The sequence below is a fragment of the Chionomys nivalis genome, chromosome X, assembly GCF_950005125.1.
Source record: "Chionomys nivalis chromosome X, mChiNiv1.1, whole genome shotgun sequence".
In the NCBI taxonomy this organism is placed as follows: domain Eukaryota; kingdom Metazoa; phylum Chordata; class Mammalia; order Rodentia; family Cricetidae; genus Chionomys; species Chionomys nivalis.
The window spans coordinates 84,813,414-84,835,409 of record NC_080112.1 but is presented as its reverse complement, the minus strand read 5'-3'; positions in this window follow the sequence as shown (position 1 = coordinate 84,835,409).

Below are 21,996 nucleotides of genomic sequence, written 5' to 3'. Positions count from 1 at the left end.
TCATCCTCTGTGAAAACAGAAGAAGAACTTTTCCAAAGCATCATAACCTTAGAACCAAATTTGGAAGTCAAGGTATTTTCAAAATATCTATCTTGGATTAGTTCAGCAGCATTTATAAACAAATATCATTTAGCAGCTGTTGCTCCTTCCTCAGTGCAAACAGCAAGAGAATTTTTTTTTTATTTTGTCATGACAGGGTCCCCCAGGTTTGGGATATGAAGGACATCCACAGCTGTTACAGCCCATCTTTTAAAGCAAAAAGCCACAGAGACAAGAGGGGGGGGACCTGTAAGTTGTTTTTTAACTTATTGGATTGGCTTATTTAAAAAGGCTATTACCAATAATTAGCTGGAGAGTGATTGCCAGATCAGATGAGGTAAAGGGAAACTTCTGAAGGTCACTTTGCCCCTTTTCAGGGACTAAGTCAAAACATCAGTAACTGAGTCATAACCTAAGGGTTATCATGCCCCTATTTAGGGAGATGGAAAGTTTCCAACATCTCAGTACGTGCATGCATAGCTGTTATGTCCTTGGTTTTCAGGGGAGGTGGGGAAGTACTGAGAGTCATCAGAAATGGCTTTAGATTTTTTTTAAAGTTTTACATTTTTTTAGGGTTGAGGGGGCTTACAAATGCATTTAGAGTCTTTTATTTCCTCCTCTTGTTTTGTCAAATCCCAATCTTGGGATTTTTTTAGGTCTTTTTTGAGAGCCTGATATTTGTGTGTCAGTACTAAAACTTGGGTAATACTGAGTCTGTAGTCCTGGGACTGGGAAGAATGAAGCTGGGGTTTTTAGGGAGGGAGCTCGGAAATGGCAGGGCCTTAGGGTTTAATGTGGTACTTAGGCCCCTGCAGGAGGGGGCTAGTTCAGCCCCCCCCCAACGTGTCGGGTTTGCTTACATACACACATACACACACCGCAGACAAATATATCAGTCACAATGTCTACATGTAGGAAAAGAGTCCCGGAGAGTTTGTTTGGTATTTTTTTAAGAGTCCTTTGTTTAGCTCTCCGTGTGCTGAAGCTTTTATCTGGAGGGTCCTGAGTTGTTCTGTAGAGGTGCTGGCTTTACATGAGATGCATGGATTTAGGCTGCAATGTTGTCTCAACGGATGTGAAATCTCTGGGTGTCCAGGCTGATAGGCAGCAGCCAGAGGCTTTTACACCTGGGCTTGGATGATCAGGAGGGCCTTTAATGGGCAGATAACAGTCTGGGAAGAACAGCATCAGGATTATATACCTCATTTGCCTTAGTGAGCAGTGGCAGCTCTCACATAGGATCTTATAAGAAGTGAGTTTAAATCGCCCCAAGGTGTTTTGAACCCAAAACAGGACAGAGGGAGGGAGGTCTATCTAGTCATTTTGCCGGTCTTTAGGGCCAATTTTGTTAATTTGTAAAATTTTTTTTTTTTAGAATTTTATTTATCCTATTTATCTGACCTGAGCTTTGGGGTTGGTAAGCACAATTTAATCTTTAATTGGCCACACAATGACTTACCTGGGCAACAAAGGCAGGTCTATTATGAAACACAATTATCTTGGGCATCTCAAACCTCAGGATGATTTTTTTTTATGATCTTTTTAGCCATTACATTGGGTGTCTCAGTCCTGGTCAATGTATGATGGCTATCTTTTTTGGCAAATGTGTGGCCTCCTGGAGGCTCAAAATTTTTGCAGATGTCAACAGTCCTCTTTGTCTGTATATTGTTTTGCGTATATGGGTGGTGGCAAAAGCATACCTGCTGTCAGTATAGACGTTTCCTCTGCCATCTGTAGAGCTTGTATCAAAGCCACAAGTTTAGCTTTCTGGTAGGGCCAACATCCCTGAAGGGAGGCTACTGGCCCAAATCATTTGTTTTCTGTCCACCAATGTTGTCCCCACCTTTTCTTACCTTTAGTTTTGTGTACCTCAGCTCGAACCCAGCCTTGTGTACCAGGTAAACTTTACCATCATTTTTAGCTCTGCCTGGCACAGCTCAGCCTGCCGTTTTTCCAGCAGCCTGTCCTTTTTTTAGATGCTGGTAGGATTCTTAGTCCATCAACGTGAGCAGGGCACAGGAGCAGCAGCCTGGTACAGGACGGCACCTGTGGTAGCATTGTGAGTGCTCTATCACAGTCTGACATGTGTGAGGGGAGTGAGACTGCAGGGTGAGCAGCCAGGGCTCATGCAGGCTTTAGAGAAAGCGCGGCACCAAGGCAGTTGCTAGGAGGCAAGGATTTCTCTGGTGGTGATGGCAGGGGGAGGTGGTCATTCTGGTGAGGAGGGCATGGCAGAGGCTTAGGCAGACAAGCAGCCTGCATTTTCTGCAGAACTGAGAACTGCAGGGAAAGCAAAGTCCCTCATTTGGTCAACAAACGGCTTTGATCATACATTTAGGGGTGACCAGGGAGGAACGAGTCATTTATTTGTCTTTTATTTAAATTTATAGTTTGTAAGGTGTCTAGTTTGTTTAATGATTGTTTTAACACAGAGTACTCAGTTTCTGTGTCCCTTAGAAAATCTATAGAGGTATCTAATGTCCTTTTTTTTGCTGTAAGCACATTGGCCGTTATTTAAGGAATGCCTCTGTCCGTTTTTATTTGTCTTTGATCTTTTGTTGTCCAGGCTTCCTATCTGTTTGAGTTTTTTTTTGTTTATGATCCCTCTTTTTTTTTTTTTGTCTTTTGCCTTTTTTTTTTGCTTTTTGCCTCTCTCTTTTTTTTGTTTTTTTGCCTTTTTTTTGTTTTGTTTTTTGTCTCTTTTTTTTAATACTTTTTTTGTTTTTTATTTAACACTTTTTTGTCTTTTATTTAACACTTTTTTGTTTTTCATTTAACACTTTTTTTGTCGTTTTAAATTTTGTAAGCTATCATCTTGCAGTCTATCTACTTGTTGTAACTTTTTTTTTTTATATCTGATGTGTTGACGGCCATGGCTATCGCTACCTGCTGACCTTTATATGTTGGGTAAAATGCCTGTAACTGGCCCCTGGAGAACCTCTTTTACCTTGGCCAAATTAGTGGGGTGCCTTGCCCCTGAAATTTGTCATGAGCCCAGCATTTTGACTGTCAATTTTTTCCTTTTAGAATTAATTAGACATTGAAGAATGAAAATAGATCCATATTTATCTCTACTCACAAAACTGAAATCTAAACAAATCAAAGACCTTAACATAAATCCAACAATATTGAACCTCATAGAAGAAAAAAGTTTAAAATACATTTCTAAACATGGCATCAGTGGCATAGACACTGAGAGAAACAATCAATAAACAGGATCTCCAGAACCGAGAAGCTTTTTGTATAGCAAAAGATATTATCAACAGAACATAAAAACATATAAGGAACTTAGGAACTTATTTTTTATCTAGTGAAATTATGTTACAGACCTAAACTGTAAACTCCAACAGATGAACTTAAAATGACTGAAAGATATTTAAAACTTGTTTAAATATAACATTTTTAATCATTGAGGAAATGTAAATCAAACAACTTTGAGATTTTATTTTATCTCTGTAAAAATGAACAAGATTAAAAATATTGTTTGACAATTTATGCTTAAGAGAATGTGAAATAAAAATCCTTTGTTTTTGGTAAAAATACACACTGATACAGCTATTTTGAACATTAGTATGATAAATTTTTAGAATTAGGTAACATATTACCTTAAAACTTAGCAATATTTCTTTTGGGCCTACTTTACATAATAGAATTATTTTATCATAGACAGAATCTGAAAACAACCCAAAATGTACCTCTTTTATATCAGTAATAAATGAGAATCTTTGCCATGTTTTTAAATAGCCATTAACATTATAAAGAGTCAAAAGGGCCATTTTAACTCAACCTCATCACTCAGTAACACCCTCTTTGCCATTGTAGTAGAGTGAGAGGATTCAGCAGATCTTTGCCATGTGGGGCAACTCGGGGCCCCTACCCCATCACAAACATTTTTAGCAGTCAGGTATTAAATTTAGATCTAAACATGGGCTGGCTTGGAAGCTCAGCTGGGCTGTTTACATGGCCCTGGCCTGGGGTCACAGGGCTTTTACAGCAATAGTTTTTGAAGACAGTGTATTTCTGTATCCATCTAAACAGAGTTGGGAATTTAATTTTTTATGGGCACACTGCATAGTAAGAAATATAGAAACCAACAATCTGTAGGTTTTTATAAGCACATTGTTTTAAAAGTGACTCAGCTTAATTTTTTTATTTTTAAACCAGAAGCTTTACCCTGGACACAGCACGTGATGACTAGAACAGGGCATCCCTAGAAGAGAGATGCTATCAGGGCTGCGAGGCCCTTCTGATGTTGGCTTGCGGTACTACCTGTTGCTCCTGAATCCACATTCGCCTTTTACCAAAAGCCACAGGGATACTTACTTGCAATCTCTCTATCTGCTGTCATACCCAGTCCTGGCTGCCAAAATGAAGAGGTCCAGGTTTTTTACGGGACATGTGTTTTTTAATAGGATATCTGAGCCCAGAGAAACAGCCTACTGCTGCTTCCCAGGCTTACTGGGTCCTGTGGGGGAGGAATTAGCACCAGCTTGGATCCCGCTGGCATGTGTGCCTCCTGCTTGGGAAAAGAGACAGGGGAGGGTCAGACTGCTGTTATCAAAGTCACAGGGAAGCCGGCCTTGGTGCCTACACTGTGCTCTGTAACAAAAATGGTTTTTTATGTTAATTTTTTTTAATAAAGCAACAAACAAATTACCAAAACAAACAAACACTGAACAATCCAACAATCAAACGGGCTGCGCAGCTTCGGCGCAAAACCAAAAGCAAAAATTCAGACGGAGATTGTGAGGAGGGTCCGGATTCCTCGTCTCCCAGAAAAACCACGTACCCCTCGGACACAGGCGGAGCCCCAAAAAGTCCTACACTGGTCGTGGGATCAAACAGATGAGACCCGAAAAATCGGGCTCCAGACACCCGTGGAACGTCTTCCAGGGCTGCGGGGGAGAAGTCCGAGCTCGTCAGCTCCTTCTGAGACCCACCAGATACAGACCAACTCAGCTGCACAGAATACAGATTCGCAAGCGCAACAATTCAAACAGACAAACAGATAAGAACACAAACACACAAAACACACAAAGACGGCTGGCCAGCTTACCTCCCGAAGGTGGGTCGGTGGTCCCTGAGTGGGGGCCTCGGTTTCCCAGCCAATGCACCAAAATGAAAGACCCCCCGAAGGATGTCTTTCTTCTGGAGAGTCCCCCTACCCAAGGATCAGTCGAGACCACTCGTGCGGATGCAAACAGCAAGAGGATTTTTTTTTATTCTGTCATGACAGGGTCCCCCAGGTTTGGGATATGAAGGACATCCACAGCTGTTACAGCCCATCTTTTAAAGCAAAAAGCCACAGAGACAAGAGGGGGGGGACCTGTAAGTTGTTTTCCAACTTATTGGATTGGCTTATTCAAAAAGGCTATTACCAATAATTAGCTGGAGAGTGATTGCCAGATCAGATGAGGTAAAGGGAAATTTCTGAAGGTCACTTTGCCCCTTCCCAGGGACTAAGTCAAAACATCAGTAACTGAGTCATAACCTAAGGGTTATCATGCCCCTATTTAGGGAGATGGAAAGTTTCCAACATCTCAGTACGTGCATGCATAGCTGTTATGTCCTTGGTTTTCAGGGGAGGTGGGGAAGTACTGAGAGTCATCAGGAATGGCTTTAGATTTTTTTTTTTAAAGTTTTACATGTTTTTAGGGTTGAGGGGGCTTACACAAATGCATTTAGAGTCTTTCACTCAGCATTCAAACAGAGCATAATAGCATACAGTATCAAGATTCTCATTGTATTTTCCATCTTTGTGCTGCTTTATTTTAACCTCTATTTTGTTTATTTTTACTGTTATTTTTTGAGACAAGTTCTCTGTATATCTTTGTTCTGGAATATCTCTGTAGACCAGGCTGTCCTTGAACTCACAGAGATCCACTTGCCTCTGCCTCCCAAGTGCTGGGATTAAAGGTGTGTGCTACAACACCTTGAACTCACAGAGATTTGTCTGTTTCTGCCTCCCAAGCATTAGGATTAAAAGTGTGTGCTACCACACCTTGAAGTCACAGAGGTCAATCTACCTCTGACCTTTGAAGTCTCAGGTCAATTTACCTCTGCCTCCCAATTGTTGGGATTAAAGGTGTGTACTACCTTACCCAACTACTCTCTTTCTTTACTTTAAGAACTTTAACTTTTTTTTTCAAACCTACATATATTTTTAAACACACTGTAAACCATTTAGTGTTTTTTTTCTTGGAATCTCTCTTTACTGTATATCTCTCTTTTTCTGACTACATGAGTCTTTAAGAGAGGGATAAAGCTGTGACTTTGATGGCTGGATCCAGCCCATTCTTTAGCTTTCCAGCCTCATGGCAGAGGTACTGACTGTAGCCATTTTTATTGCCACAACTCTGTGGCATTTTAAGGTCCCTGCGAGCAAGCAAGCTGCACCAGTGTGTTTAACCACACAGACCAAAGCATTGATGACTCTTTCAGCAAGCTGGTTAACAGTCTCAGCTGTCTGCACAGTCTGTGAGAACAAGTCTGGCCTCAGTAACTGTGGTGGCAAAGCTTTGCTCCAGCTGCCTTCTGGCCCCAGCCACACTCACTCGGGATCCAAACTGCTGCATGGAGTGGAGCAGAACTCGGGGAAGCAGGCTCACTGCTCCTGCTCCAGAACCATTGTAGGGGCCCCACTTTAACAATCTTTTAGGGAGTTAGGACATCATCAACCTGTCTGGCTACTTCCTTCTGAGCAGGGGTGCTGCATTCTTGGGAGTAGTTTACATCAGCATTTCGGGGAATCTCGGTAATTTAAACCACATAAATTTGCAATGAATCCACAAGTTCTCAGCCCCTGTGGAGACAAAGCAGAACCTCTTTTCCAAAGTATCAAATCCTTAGGCCTGTATTTTAAAGTCAAAATACCTTTTTAGCATTTCCCAGAATCAAATGTCTTTTTCCAGTCCAGAACACAAAAGACAACACAATCTACACATTATCAAATATCTCTACACATTCTATCTTTTGAGGCCTTCAATTTACCCTCCTCCCTCCTCTTTATTGCTTCCCTACTGGCCATTCTGCCAGAGGGCGCCCCTCAGAGTGTCTCTGGGGATGAAAAAACACATACTCATTTTAATCTGACTTGGCTTGTTCCAAGCCTGGAACATTTAAACCCTCTCCTATACAAAACCTTTGGCTGTCTTTCTTGTTACTTCTGTGTCTTGTTGCTTTAAGAGTTTTAGTTTCTTTTTGAGGCCTTTCAATTCACCCTCCTGCCTCTTTATATTTGCTTATCTTTTGGAGGATGTCCCTCAGAGTTATCTCTGGGGATGAAAAATAAAAACACTTTACCTTCCCCAATACATTCTTCGGACTGAGAGATCCCATTCACATATCCCCAATTTCCAGATCTCGGTGGAAACTTCACTTGCTGCAGTCATCACAGCCTGGATAGCCAAAACTGGTGGTGGGTGCCAGGATTAAGACATGGAGGCTTCGAGTAGAAGACCCTGATTTTAACCCACAAACCTATGAACACCTGATCTTTGATAAAGGAACTAAAAATATTCAATGGAAGAAAGAAAGCATCTTCAACAAATGGTGCTGGCAGAACTGGTTGTCAACCTGTAGAAGAATGAAAATAGGTCCATATCTATCGCCATGCACAAAACTCAAGTCCAAATGGATTAAAGACATCAATATCAGTCTGAACACACTGAACCTGATAAAAGAAAAAGTGGGAAGTACTCTACAACATGTGGGCACAGGAGATCACTTCCTAAGTATATCCCCAGCAGCACAGACATTAAGGACAACATATAGAAAAAAAGAACCTACAGAACTTGCTGTGGCAGTAAAATTTAAACAAAAACCCTAGACACAGCCAATCAGAAAACAGGGCAATAAACTTTACAAGGTCCAGATGTTCTTGCAGATATGTGCTTTCATGACAATAGTATGACCAATTAATTTAAAAATCTCCTTCTCCAATACCCCTTCACCCAATCGTGAAGACATGTAACTAACTCCCTGTTTGTGGTTTTATATTTCTTTAAAAGCTCAACTTCCTGAGTCCAGGACTGCATTCCCTCCATCTGCTGTGTCAGAGTGTTGGTTGGCAAACAAAGCATTGACTTGTCAATAAAGACTCTTGTGTATTTGCAGTGGAAACCAGTTCCTTGGTGGTCTCATTGGAGTTCTTTCTTATGACATAACACGAACATCTCTAACACTGGTTCTTGGGATTCCAGCTCCCATTTCTAATGTTTGAATGAATATACAAATAAAACATTCATACATAAAATAAAATATATATATATGTATATGTGTGTGTTATTTAAGTGTACAAATTTTTTTAAAAAATTTATAACTAAAATCCCTAGGTGTTTCCTTAGAAACAAACAACTTTAATATTACCAAACTCCAAATCAAGGTGCACACTGTTCCAAAAGATGTATGTATTGCACAGAAATAAAAACTGTGATAATCAGCTGGAGATACCATTCAAAGTAAACACTAATGACATACTAATATGCCAACTTGTAAAACACAATAAAAATCTAAATAAAATAAATTACAAATAATAAAAGATAAACCAGTAAGAGCAAATAAATAAATAAATAAATAGCTATATAAAACCAAATTTCTAAAGACTTCATAAAAGTTCCACCAAATCTATACAGAAAACAATAAAAACTGTAAAGATAAATATGTAAATAAAATCTTATTATTTTAACATTGGCACAAAATTGATCAACCCTACAATAACTGAACAAACATAGAAATCAGGATTAAAAATATTGATTAGTTTACATTAAGAGAAATAATATGAATAAATTTCAAAATGCACAGACTTGTAGCAAGCATAAATCAGCTCTAAAGCTGACATATTTCTTTGGCCAAAAAGCAATTCTAAACAAATATTAAAGTCATGAGGCAGGATATAAAATCATAAGAAATCCTGAGTCTTTGTCAAAAAAGAGGAGATTCTTTTTTTTTATTTATTAAAGATTTCTGTCTCCTCCCCCCCACCGCCTCCCATTTCCCTCCCCCTACCTCAATCAAGTCCCCCTCCCTCATCAGCCCTAAGAGCAATCAGGGTTCCCTGCCCTGTGAGAAGTCCAAGGACCCCCCCACCTCCATCCAGGTCTAGTAAGGTGAGCATCCAAACTGCCTAGGCTCCCATAAAGCCAGTACGTGCAGTAGAATCAAAACCCAGTGCCATTGTTCTTGACTTCTCAGCAGTCCTCAGTGTCTGCTATGTTCAGCGAGTCCGGTTTTATCCCATGCTTTTTCAGACCCAGGCCAGCTGGCCTTGGTGAGTTCCTGATAGAACATCCCTATTGTCTCAGTGTGTGGGTGCACCCCTCGTGGTCCTGAGTTCCTTGCTCGTGCTCTCTATAGAAAACACTATCCTGAGTGAGGTGAGCCAGACCCAAAAAGAGGAACAAGGGATGTACTCACTCATATTTGGTTTCTAGCCATAAATAAAGGACATTGAGCCTATAATTCGTGATTCTAGAGAAGCTAAATAAGAAGGTGAACCCAAAGAAAAACATATAGGCATCCTCCTGAATATTAACCTTCATCAGGCGATGAAAGGAGACAGAGACAGAGACCCACATTGGAGCACCGGACTGAAATCTCAAGGTCCAAATCAGGAGCAGAAAGAGGAGATTCTTACTCAGACGTCCAGGCTAAGACTTTTGCCAGCAAGGAAGCAAGAATTCTAGCATAACTAACTGCTTCAACCCTTTTTCCTTCCCAGCTATAATCCTTGATTTTTCTAGGAATCTCACATGGCTGTCCATTCTCAAGGAAATGATACATTAAAAAACCCTTTGTGAAAATTAAGTGGCATCTAGTTTTATGTTCTCAGATTGTAATTATATAAAATCCACTTTGAAGCCACCCTATGATCTTTCTTACTAAAATTTTAAATTTTCTTTTCATCCTGAATAAATTTTTTCTCAATGTTTCTATTAATTCTTAAGCTTTCTCCTGAAGCATATGCAAACAAACACAGAGAACTACCGCTAGATATTACACAAAGAATGAAAGACATACTCATGCCTAATTGATATGGTTTCATCAAATTCCTCCCCTCAGGGCTGAGAGATACCTAAGAAAGAGGAGGTGAAATGAATGTAAAAGACGAAGGGAGGGGTTAGAGGGCACCAAGAAAACAAGGTTCTGTAAATCAACATAAAGTCTAGCCTGGTCTACTAGAGCTAGTTCCAGGACAGGCACCAAAGCTACAGAGAAAACCTGTCTCGAAAAAAACCAAAAAAAAAAAAAAAAAGCACATATGAACTCACAGAGAGAAAAGTGTACTGGGAATGCATGGTCTGTACAAAGTCCTTAGCATATATAATACAGCTTTCCGTTGAGTGTTTTATGGAATTCCTGAGTGTGCAAACACATGGATCTCTGGTTCTTTCTCTTGGGATTTCTTTCTTCTATGGGTTTGTCTTTTCCAATTTTGATGGGTTTTTGTTTTGAACAATATATTTTATTTTGCTCTATTTTATTGTTATACCTTAGAAGCTTGTTCTTTTCTAGTAACAGACAGAAATTGAACCTGATGTGAGTGAAGAAGAGGAGTAACTGAGACAAATACAAAGAAATAAAACTGTAACCAGAATATTATATGACAAAGAATCTATTTTCAATAAAATGAAAATACATTCTCTCTCTCTCTCTCTCTCTCTCTCCTCTCTCTCTCTCTCTCTCCCTCCCTCCCTCCCTCTCTCCCTCCATCCTTCCTTCCCTCCTTCCCTCCCTCCCTCCCTCCCTCTCCCTGTGTTGTGTGTCTCTCTTTAAAAACACCCACCAAGTTGAGTTTAGGTTGACTCACTGTCCTAGGTCTGGGCCTGCCCTAGAGTATGGACGATATACCAGGTATCCCATCACTTCCTTTCTCCCAGCTGCAATCAAATGCCAATAGCTTCTCAGGTAGAAATGTAACATCAGGACCATCTCCCTTCTCCTGCAATGGGATTTTGTGTAGCTTGCAGGTCATAAATACCACATTTGCTGTAACTTTGTGTGTGCCTCTTTATTTTTTTAAAATTTTAAGCATTTATGTATATATAAGTATTATATTTATATTGTTTCAGAGTCATGTGGTGACATTTTGTTTGTGTTTTAACAAATAAAGCTTTCCTGAAGATCAGAGTGCAGAGATACACACACTAGTTAGCCATAGAAGCCAGGCAATGATGGCACACGCCTTTAATCCTCGCACTCAGTAGACAGAGACAGAAGGAAATCTGTGAGTTCAAAGCCACCCTGGTCTACACAGGATTAAATCAGTCTAAAAGAGAAGCAGAACCAAGTGGTGGTGGCTCACACTGTTAATCACACTCAGAGGTAGGGAGGTGGAGACAGGAAATTATATGACTGTGGAAAAAGAAGAATGTAAGGTGGGAGGGGACGCATGATTAATAGAAACTCAGAGAAAGAAGTTGGGTTCAATCTGAAGGTGATAAAAACAAAATAGGCAGCCATTTGCTCTTATCTTTACCTTAGACTTAAATAACAATCCCATCTCCAAGAAGGTCAAAATGAGAGGATTCTAAAAACACAAATACAAAGTCAAACTTGGATTCTTGGTAACTACTTTTTCTTGAGTGGGTTCTGTTTGCTAGCAACAAGCAGAAGCAGTGATCCTGTAAGAAATGACTTCCTGTGTAAGAGGAGATGGGGAGAGAGAAGGGAGAAGGGGAATTTTGGGAAGAGCTTGGGGGAATGGGATGGTTGGGATGGAGGAAGGGTGGAGATGGGAGCAGGGAAGTAGATATATTAATTAAGGGAGCCGTTTTAGGGTTGGCAAGAGACTTGACTCTAGAGGGGTTCCCAGGTCCAAGGAGATGTCCCCAGCTTGTTCCTTGGGCAGCAGAGGAGAGGGTGCCTGAACTGTCCTTATCCCATAGCCACACTGATGAATATCTTGCATATCACCATAGAACCTTCATTGAGCGATGGATGGAGATAGAGATAGAGACCCACATTGGAGCACCGGACTGAGCTCCCAACGTCCAAATGAGGAGCGTCCACCCACTAAAATGGTGGGACTGATCTAATGGCAGCTCACCAAGGCCAGCTGGACTGGGACTGATGGAGAATGTGATCAAACCGAACTCTGAATGTGGATGTCAGTGAAGGCAGACTGAGAAGTCAAGGACAATGACACTGGGTTTTGATTCTACTGCATGGACTGGCTTTTTGGGAGTCTGGTTTCTTTGGATGCTCACCTTCCTAGACCTGGATGGAGGGGGGAGGACCTTGGACTTCCCACAGGGCAGGGAACCGTGACTGCTCTTAGGACTGGAGAAGGAGGGGGAGGGAGGGAGTGGAAGGGAAATGGGTGGTGGGAAGGAGGTGCAAATTTTTAATAAATAAATAAATAAATAATTATAAAAAAGAAATGACTTCCTGACTCTTCGTTAGGGGAAAACCAGGAGACTCTTTTAAGAGACCCTCCTATCAAACACTTAAATGGGGTTTATGACCAGTGGTGGATGGCATGCTACTCGATGGTGGCATCTACCTAGAAGCCTTCCAGGTTTGGGGTTATAATTATGGCCCTTGGAACTGGCAAAAAAATACCTCTGCCATGAAACTAACCTCTCATGGATACAAAAAGCAGGATGGAATCAAGCCAACAAAGCCACTGCCTTAGTCCTATTCATTCCTCTTGGCAGCTTAAGGACTCGTGTGGGCAGACAAAGAAAGAGATATGCAGCAAAGACAGATTCAGACCAAAAAGTAAAAAAAAACTCTAAATAATTTGTTTAAAACTACATATAGGCTTGGTAGAGCAATGAGAAGGTAAGACTATCATAAAAAAGAAATACAGTTTTAAATTAATAACATGAAGATCTTCGAAAGGGAAAAAAGTAATATTAAAAAGTCACTTAAAGATGGAAAATGCACAGGGATTCTGGATAATGTATGTTATTATGTTGTCTTTTATTTCTTTGATTGCTGAGGAAGGAGCAACAGCTAAGAGACAAATGATTTTAAATGTTGATGGATTAATCCAACATATATGTTTTGAAAATGCCTTGACTTCAAAATTACATCAAAAGATATGTTACTTTGGAAAAGAGATTATGCTTGTTTCTACAGGAAATGAGAGGCTATTGATTGATTTTGGGTTCAGAAAAATCAGGTTGAAATCTTCTTGATGAAGACCCCCCTGAAAAATCTCCATTGAGAACAGATGGTCCATATGATCCAATATTTCACAGTACCACTTTTGCAGTTTCCTCTGGGTTCTACATTCAGAATGGCTTTAAGGCTCCAGGCTGAGATGATCCACCATCACAGAATTCTCCAGTCAGGACTTGACCATGATCCAGAATTTTCTCAGGGTCCCCCAAAGATTACTAGATCCCCCAATCATCAGGAAATAGTCTAGAGAACTTTGCCCACATTCCCAAAAGATGGGTCATGGATATTTATTATCATTTTAGGGAGATTAACTACAAGTTTTTCATTGGTAATGGCCAAGAAAAAAATCTGAACAAAGGGGATTATATTTAGGGATCTCATTGTACAAAGAAAAGGGGAAAAATAGAAATATGGTAATGCAAGTTCAGAATAGAAAATGAGTTAGATACAACTTTTTGGAATTACCAAAATAGGATAGTTAATGGAGTATTTTTCTCTGAATTTGTCAAATGCAAATGGAGTAGACATTGTTCTGCTTCTCTGATCTTTCAGGTTTCACCTTTAGTAATTGACTCCAGAGTTTATTATCAGGACAAATTAGAAATTGCACAACAGAGCCTCCCTATTCCCTCCAAAACTACCTATGCCTTTTTTTCCACAAACTCATATACACACATATATATACAAACATATACATACACACACACACACACACACACACACACATATATATATATTACAATGCTATTTATACTGTGACTATTTAGTAAGGTTTAAATGTACATGTTTAGGACTGACTATTTGGTATCACATAACATATAAGAAAGCTGTCTCTGAAGAAAATTAATTAATTCTCTCTTAGGAGCCATTGATCCCCTATAACTCTTTACAAATTAGAAACTGTGACATATTTAACATTTATATTTGCAGGCTGATTGGTATTGTCATTTTGTAGTTCTTTTTTAGGAAACTACATCATAAATATTTCATGGTTAAGGTTTCCCTCTGATGCTAATGTTGAAAGATGGCCACTTTTTTGTCCCGGACACCCAGAACCAACATAATCACATAGAAACTGTATTAATTAAATCACTGCATGACCCATTAACTCTAACTTCTTATTGGCTATTATACATCTTAATTTAACATGTTGTCATAAATCTGTGTATCACTATGTGGCTGTCGCTTACAGAGTAAATTTCCCAAGGTCTGTCTCCAGTGGTGGCTCCATGGCTTCTCCCTGACTCTGCCTTTCTTTCTCCTAGCTTTCAGCTTACTTTTCTCTGACTAACTCTGTTCCCCTATAGTTTTCTACAAGCCAAAAGCAGTTCCTTTATTAATCAATGATAATCATAGCATAGAGAGGGGAATTCCACATCACCTCCCCTTTTCTTTTTAAATTAAAATGAAGGTTTTATCTTTAACATATAAAATTACATAAAACAAAACAGGTATAAAGCAAGAATTACAGAATTACAGTTACAATACTTATATATACTTTCTATCCTTCAATTCCATCAAAGACTCCATATAATTCTTAATATTTTAATCAGTTGTGGCTCTCTGTAGGAGTCTTTATCTGTTTCTGTATCAGATTGGCCTGTGTTATATTTTCTCAAATAATAATTGGTGTGGGAGTGCCCATCCCACTGGGGGTAATGCCATTCCTGTGCAGGGGTTTCTAGGTTGTATAAGAAAATTGAAAATAAGCCAGCAAAAAACATTATTCTGTATTCTCTGCTTCAAGTCCTGCCTAAAACTTCCTACTTTGGCTTCTCTAGATGACACCCTATAATGTGTAAGATGAAATAACCACATTTTTCCTCCAGACCGCTTTTGGCCAATATTTATCACCAAAATGAAAATTAAATTGATACATTGGAAAAGGGATTTCTTAGTAGCCATTTGAGATGTAATGTAAATGCAACCAAAAGATTATCTGTGTATTTAAGGAGAAATCTTTATAATATAGTTATAAATTAGATTTATTTTTTAAAATGACACTAGTAGTTTCTCATCTGGGATCTATCATTTCTTCAGTCACAGGTAGTTAGCTAGGTTTACATCATCAGCCATGACTTCCCTCTTATTGAATAGACCTTAAGCACAATTATGCAGATATTGGTTACCTCTAAGATAAAAGTGACACAATTAAAGCCTTGGTATTTTCTTGCTGGGCTGGTCATTTTTGTGGTTCATTGTTGTAATAAGAGCGGTGGGGCTGCGTCCCCGGCACCCGGCCGCCCACATGGCTAGCTTATGCCCCGAAATAATTACACGGAAACTGTATTCTTTTAAACACTGCCTGGCCCATTAGTTCCGGCCTCTTATTGGCTAGCTCTTACATATTGATCTAACCCATTTCTAATATTCTGTGTAGTACCATGAGCTGGCTTACCAGGGAGATCTTAACCTGCGTCTGTCTGGAGTGGGAGAATCATGGCGACTCCTGACTCAGCTTCTTTCTCCCAGCATTCTCTTCTGTTTACTCCACCCACCTAAGGGTTGGCTATCAAATGGGCCTAGGCAGTTTCTTTATTAATTAACCAATGAAAGCAACAGATTAATACAAGACCCACCTCCATCATTTCCCCTTTTTCTGTTTAAACAAAAAAGAAAGGCTTTTACTTTAACATAGTAAGATTACATATAGCAAAACAGTTATCAAGCAAGAATTACAGTTATAATATTTATATCTATTTTATCTTTTATCATAAGTAAGGAAAACTATAACTATCTATCCATTCTTTAACTCCATCAAAGACTCCAGAAGGATATAATATTACCTAAGTAGAAATGACACAGACATCTCACTGCCTGGACAGTCACCCAAAGTTCTTTTGTACCGTTGGGGCATTCATCTTCAGCCTTCAGGCCCATAGTATCCAGCAGACATTTTTATCAAGCAGGAAATTGCAAAGACAGTTTAGTCACTTTTTGCTGTGTCCTGCAGAATGTCTTGCAGACTCTTTCATGAGTCAGGAACCCCGAAAGACCATCTCACCTTTAGGCAAGTTCAGCAGTCCTCTCTCTGTGGGTTTTTTGTGTCCAGTTTATGCATCAGTCCATGCAAGAGCAGTTTCTTGCCCAAATGGCTATCAAACTCGATAAGGAGCCTCTTTGATGCCCATCTTCCTCTTGAAGTAGCTGGTGCTGCCAGAAGCAGATGTGTCTCATTGTCATGAAAAGCCCTAAATTATTAAAACATTTAAAATGCCATATTCTGTAGTCTTTGAAAGATATGAAGAATGCCTATCTAACTGAAATATATCTCTATATATCTAGAAAATCTAACTAACATGACTACAAGCTTGACTATTATTGATAATTATCCATTAACAACTTATATTTCCTAATTATACATTACATTTTAAATGAACTAGACAATCACAATACCTTAATCAAGATCAGAAATACATATACATATAACAAAATTGACCTTAAAATCTATACCAATGCAAATTATTCATATCTATATCATTTCCCCCTTTAAATGTAAAAGAACATTTATAAACAATATTTGGGAATATGGGCGCAGTTATTTCTCTCCAAACTGCTTTCTGCTGAATGGGGGCGTCGTTAATTAGGTCTTTCATGGTATAACCTGTGTGCCAGGGTCATCTCAGTTGGCAGTTGAGTGAAGTAATTTTTTGAAGGTGTTCACAGCAACCTTGCAGTAGGGCGTGGTCTATCATACCATATTGGTATAGATGCAATCCACAGAGCCTCATCCTCTGTGAAAACAAAAGAAGACCCTCTCCAAAGCATCATATCCTTTGACCCATATTCTGAAACCATAATACCCTTATATCCATTCTGGTTTAGCTTGGCAGCCCATATAATGAAATGTCTCTCTGTACTTAGCTCCTTTACAGTCAAAAATTTTAAAGAAAACACAATAATACAAAGAATCCAGACTCTCTGTGAATTTTCCATTTTTACGTGGCTTATTTTTCTTTATTTCTTTTAATCTATAACTATCTGTACTCTGTCTCTTTAAAGACTTTACCCTTTTTAAGACATTAACTTTATTTTATATATATATATATTTTTTCTCTCTCTCAAGCCTTTGTACATTCATCCAACAGTGTCTGAATCAGTTCTATTGTGAATCTGTAATTTTTTTACTATCCAGGAGCATTTCTTAAAATGTTAAGCACTTCTTAAAAACTTAAGTTGCACCATGTACAGGTAATACGGTACCACCTATGTCCTTCTCAGTCTAAACCTCAACTGCCCTGTTGTTATGGTAATTATGGTAGTTCCTGCCTGAGACCAGCATAGTTCAGCATGGCAGAGCTGAGCTGAGCTGCTCCTGCATCAGAATCATTTGGTGCCCCTGAGTCACACACAGTTCCAGGCACACAGCAGTCCACATTGCCATCAAGCAAGCCGTAGCACTTCACTCCAAATGCTCCATTCAAAAACCCTGTCTCCTGCAGGAGCCAGACAGAGATCGCAATGGTGGCACAGCCCAGAAAGCCGGCATTTTAAAACAGCCAGTTTTTTTCCTGCTGCTGAGTCAGGACAATTTCTTTGCGGCACGCAACCCAGAAACAGCAAAAAGCTGTCTTAAATTCTCTCTCTCTCCTTTTCAAGCCCTCTCAGGTTTGACGTGGAGTTCATTATCACGCTGGGCGCCACTCTGTTGAAATAAGAGCTGTGGGGCTGCGTCCCCGGCACCCGGCCGCCCACATGGCTAGCTTATGCCCCGAAATAATTACACGGAAACTGTATTCTTTTAAACACTGCCTGGCCCATTAGTTCCGGCCTCTTATTGGCTAGCTCTTACATATTGATCTAACCCATTTCTAATATTCTGTGTAGTACCATGAGCTGGCTTACCAGGGAGATCTTAACCTGCGTCTGTCTGGAGTGGGAGAATCATGGCGACTCCTGACTCAGCTTCTTTCTCCCAGCATTCTCTTCTGTTTACTCCACCCACCTAAGGGTTGGCTATCAAATGGGCCTAGGCAGTTTCTTTATTAATTAACCAATGAAAGCAACAGATTAATACAAGACCCACCTCCATCAGTTCATAAGTTTATGAGCAGGATATTGATTGTTTTTCTTCCTTGGAATCCTGAATAATACATTCTGAGACTATGGGAGTTAGTACTTAGTGAGGGGGCTTCCTTGTCAGTTCTAGCTTGATTCCCCCAATTTCTATGTTTGAAGTATGTGATATTTTCAGCAATAGAGTTTTACCTTCAAATTCTGAAAAGGAACAAATGGTGACACTAACAGACTATATTGTTCTGAGAGTTTCTTTGAAGCCACTGAACAAACGAATCAAAGGGAGATTCACCATACCTGGCACTGGGGTTTTTGTTAATCTATTGCTTTTGAAGGAAGTATTATCAACTCCCATGTGACACATATATGCACACATGAAGCTTTTCTTTCTATTTTCCTAGTGGTCATGACCCCTCGTATGCTGAGATTTGGAGTCCAGACCGATACAGCTCTCAGGCCTGGGGGCTGGGGGCTATGCTCCCAACTTAACAACATATATTCAAACAACGGATTTTTTTTGTGTGTGTTCCTACAAATACATCTTTCTTGGAGTCAGGTGGTGGAACTAGACAATAGTTAAACACAGAGGTCTGGAGGTCTGTAAAGAGAGGAGACAGGAAGTGATAAGACATAGAGTGAGTAAGTAGGCAATTATATTCAGAGGAATGGGAGAGGTAGTAAGAAAGTGTGGCTCTTACCCTGTTCATCTGATCTTTCAGGTTTTTTTCCTCAATAGCTGATTCCCGGTTTTTACTGGTAAGATTAATTAGATTTTTTTTTTTTTTTTTTTTTTTTTTTGGTTTTTCGAGACAGGGTTTCTCTGTGGTTTTGGAGCCTGTCCTGGAACTAGCTCTGTAGACCAGGCTGGTCTCGAACTCACAGAGATCCACCTGCCTCTGCCTTCCAAGTGCTGGGATTAAAGGCGTGCGCCACCACCGCCCGGCAAGATTAATTAGATTTATGCTTCAGGCAAATGAGGAGAGACCAATCACTGGGCCCAATGTGACAGCTCAGTAGTTCAACTGATTTATCATATCAGTAGACTGAGTATAATTACCAACAATATATTATATAGTTAGATGTTAAATAGGAGGATTTTTTAATGCTTACATCACAAATAAATGGGGCAATAGACGTAAATTTGGTTAAAGTATGTAGTACACTTGTATAGCTATGGGACTCATTCTATACTAATAAATACGCATCAAAATGAATAAATCAATAAAAGAATATGTAAGGTGATGTAAAATTAAGTATTTGTTCAATAATCTGTACATAAATTGTACTATATAAATATGTGGAATCATTATGTTTCAATCTAATTGAAAATTATAATATGGTTCCTATGGTATTGCAGGCCATATTAAGAATCCTGCATTAATACTGTGAAATAATTGGTCTAAAAGTGAACAGTGTTCTTTTTTTGCCTAATAAGTACTCAAATTAGCACTCATACATTTTGTTGCCAAATAACAACTATTTTCCAGAACAAAGGCTAATAATATTTATAGGCTTATATTAATATTAAACAGTCAATTTAGTAATATTCAGTGTCTTCATTCCAACAAAAAGAATTTACCAGATCTACAAAAAAGCGGGAAATAACTCATAATGTGAAAAAAAATCAATGAACTGAGATTGTCCAAGTACATACACAGATGTTAGAATTAGCATAAAAAGGCATCAATACAGATATAATTTAATTATGCAAGTGGAAAGTGTTAAACTGCAAAAATGAGATGAAAATGTAACTTATATAATACTTCCAAAGATAACACAAAGTTATTAGAAATTTTGAGACCAATTACAACTTTTTGTAGCACTTAAAATAAGAAGTTTGAAGAAAATTATTACCAATTATTTGAAAAAAAAGATGAATAAAATCCATTAGCTTGCTTCTGTTGCTGTGATAAACCAGTGAGAAAAAGGGATTATTTCATCTTACAATTCCAGGTTCATCACTGAGGGAATTGAGTGCAGGAAAAGAGGAAAAAAAAACACAGAGAAAATTTGCTTACTTGCTTGCACACTTTTGCTTGATCAGCTTGCTTTCTTAAGCAAATCAAGACCACATGCCCAGGGGTATCACTTCCTACAGTGGGCTATGCCTTCCCAAAAACAATTACTGACTAAGAAAATGCCTCACAGACTTACCTACAGCACAATTTTATGTAGAAAATTCCTCAGTTTAAGGTTTCTTTCTCCAAGACATCTAGTTTGTATCAAGTTGATAAAAAACTAATGTGCACTGAAAAGAAAATTACATAAAATTGAAACTAAGTGTTAAGATTGGCAAAGCACTTAGGCTAAAGGTATAAATTTGTATAGTAAGTATTATGGAATTAGTAGCAGAATTGACATATCATTAATTGGAGTAGAAAGTATAAAATGATGGATCCATTTTAAAAAATAATGTTTCAGTTGCCAAAAAAAGTTGATCATAAACTAGAGAGATGTCTCAGTGGTTATGAACACAAAGTTCCAGCAGAACTGTCTATGATGTGCAGCACCTACTTGGTCGCTCTTATTCATCTGTCCTTGCAACTTCAGGGTACCTGATCATTTTTTGGCCTCTATGGACATCTGAAGAAAAAGTGGAATGCATAAATTCACAAAAGTACAAAAATATACACATAAATAAAAATAAAATAAATCTTAAATATAAAAAATTCAAGGAAGTGCCTATCTTAACCCAGAATGACAAAATTTATAAGTAACAACAACAATAATAAAAAGTATACCATGCACAATTTTATCAAACTAATAAGTATGGCACAGCAAAGTAGCATTAATAAAAGGTATACATGCACAATTTTATCAAACTAATAAGTATGGCACAGCAAAATAGCATTAAGTTTTGTGCAGTTATTATTTTTTATTACTGGTAATCCCTGCAGTGCTATTTTAGTGGGTTCTTAGTATTCTATTAGAAATAAGGGATCTCCCTTTTTGCTAATGTATTTGAATAACTTTTATTATTTGTCAGTTTTCAAATATTTAAAAAGTTTATAACACACCAAATATTTTCATAATTAAGTTGTATCAGGTTTTGTAATTGTACCTCCTCATTGGTGCTATTATTGCTAGGCCTCATTAGCCTTCTTATTCCCCAGAGAAAGGTGAGTGTGCTATCCATCCATTCTGTAGCCCCACACCTAAGGGCAATCAGACACGATAGTGAATTAAGTCAAAGCAGGCATTCGGTTTATTACCGTGAGCGTCAGCTTATATAGATTAAATGACACTGTATGATGAGGTGGTACCTCCAGCCAATGAGAGACAACCAAGCCCTCCCTCTGGCTGGAGGGGTGTCTACCTAGATTTTGTTGTCTCATCCTCACTCGGTTCCCTCAAACTCGAGCTAGGCTTTTCTCTGTTCTACAGGACTCGAGGTATAGGCCCTAAGATAATTTTGGCCCAACATCTCCCCCTTTTGTTTTATATCCCATCCCCTACACCAGTCACCAAGCCAGAATAGCCCACCATGGAGAGAGTATGTCTGAGGGCTACCCCTATCTGCAGTTTCGGTCTGGATACCCTTAAATTGAAGGTTCATCCATGGGGTGAGATGTATCAAGCCTATGACAATGTACTTGAAGGGCCATGAGTTATACTTGTTGTATCTGTTTTTGAAGTGCTTGTTTCAGCCTTTGGAAAATGCATGGGCTGTTGTGGTCTGGTGCAAGCCCAGACCATAAAATATTTCTCTGGACTGGCATGGAAGTGCAGGAATAATTGAGACAACTCACATGGCTTTATTGGGAGAGAGATTTTCAGTGATCCCTCAAGAAATCCTGAGTTCATATCCTGAAA